A 2087-nucleotide genomic window follows, 5' to 3' on the forward strand; every position below is an offset into this window, starting at 1 on the left:
CATTGTCTGACTATATTCTTCGAGAGAACCTGACTGTTCATATCTTCCTAAGGATGTTGACTTGAACAGAATAGAGAAGCAAAGCTGACAGGAAATTAAAAATCTAAAAAAATAGAAATAAGTCAGTTTTGGAGGCTTTCCAGCTTCAACCTTCCCTACCCTTCCATGTGCTCCCCCCTGTTGAGGACACCTGTGCAGTATGCTTTCCTGGAGGTAGAAGTGACTGACCTCACCAAGGACCATCAGGTCTCGATTCTTTGAAACAAATAACATCAAATGGAGAAATGGGGGAAGTGGCCCATGGTCCATGACAGTATAATCTTGATGATTAAATTGTATAAGGATGGTACTTAAAGAGGAAACTGCATACCGACATTACATAATAAATCCTTAGATATGCAGACTCTGAAGAAAAAACACATAAATCTTAACAAAGTAGGGTTTATACCAAGAATAAAAGGATTTGATATGGGAAAAATCTATTTAAGCAATGCACTACATTAGGGTTTTAACAGAGCACAAGTAAGTTATGCAAACAACGCAGCAGGAACATTGAAGCCGCTTACGGAAGACAATCTTCTAAAAACCTACGGTAAATATTAGGCTTTTTGAAATAATGAAGACCGGCTCCTTTGTCTTTTTTGATATTCTTTTAAATGTTAGTCTTTGGGCTGCATAAAAATTTTAAGGTAAAAATATCTGGGTGAAGTCTGACATTTAGATTTAGACGAGACACTCCCTCTGTGTGGCCTGGTGGTCAGGGTAACAAAAGCAGATCCTACTCTAAAGAGAGTGGAAGAGAAGTGGAAAATCACAGCTGAAAAGTGCAGGGAAATGGGGGTGGGGTGGGGTGTCAGTGACGGGAAGGATGTCCACACAGCTCCAGTCACATGACCCCTTGGTGGAGGAGATGAACAGAAACCTCATCCAGGGGCTGGAAAGATGGCTCAGCCTCTGCTCTTGCAAAGGGCTGGAGTTCAGAATTCAGCACCCATGTAAGGCATCCCAGTTCCAAGGCATCTGTCCTAGTTTGTCTCTCCATTGCTGTGAAAAAACGCTCTGACTGACCACAACCAACTTGGGAGGAAAGGGTTTATTTTATCTTACATCTCCAGGGTCACAATTTATCAGGGAGCCCAAGGTAGGAACTCAGGGCAGAAACCTGGAGGCAGAGCTAGAGCACAGGCCATGGAGGAATGATGCTTACTGGCTTGCTCCCCCTGGCCCCTGCTCAGCCTGCTTTCTTATGCAACACAGGCCCACCTGCCCAGGTATGGCACCACCCACAGTGGGCTGGACCCTCCCACATCACTCATCAAGAAGATGCCCCTCAGACATGGCCACAGGCCACTCCAATAGAAGCAATTCCCCAATAGAGGCTCCCTTAACCCAGGTGTGTCAAGTTGACACTAAAGCTCTCCAGCACAACTGACCCCTTGTCAAGTTCACACACAAACATCACTATTAAACCATAAACTTTCCGATTTCTGTCCCCAAGATATGATGTTAATATCACAACATAAAATAGTCCTTAAAAAATCCAAACATGCCAGGCGTGGTGCCACACGCCTTTTATCCAGCACTTGGGAGGCAGAGGCAGGTGGATCTCTGTGAGTTCAAGGCCAGCCTGGTCTACATAGTGAGTTACAGGCCAGCTGGGGCTACAGGGAGACCCTGTCTCAAAAAGACCAAAAAAAAAAAAAAATCCAAACACTTAAAAGTCCAAAGTCTCTTTTAAAAAGTCTCTTAACTGTGGGTGGGCCTCGGTAAAATCCAAAACAAGTACCGTCTTATTTCAAAGGGAAGAATCGGGCACACCTAAGCAAAACCTAAGTCCAGCAAAGTAGCTCAAGGCTGGACATCTGGGATTCACTCACAGTCTTCTGGCCTCCAAGGGGTTCTGGAAGTTCCACTTCTGACTCTGCAGTCCACAGCACACACAGCTCGTCTCACATACCCAGGCCAGCTCCATTCCACACCTACTGCTGTCTTTGGTGGTCGTCCCATGGTCCTGGCACCTCCAAAAAGCTGGCGTCTCCACTGAAACTGAGGCTACATCTTCACCAAAGGCTTCTTCTTGCCCTCGG

This window comes from Nannospalax galili, unplaced genomic scaffold (genome assembly GCF_000622305.1).
Source record: "Nannospalax galili isolate Female #2095 unplaced genomic scaffold, S.galili_v1.0 scaffold200, whole genome shotgun sequence".
Classification (NCBI taxonomy): Eukaryota; Metazoa; Chordata; class Mammalia; order Rodentia; family Spalacidae; genus Nannospalax; species Nannospalax galili.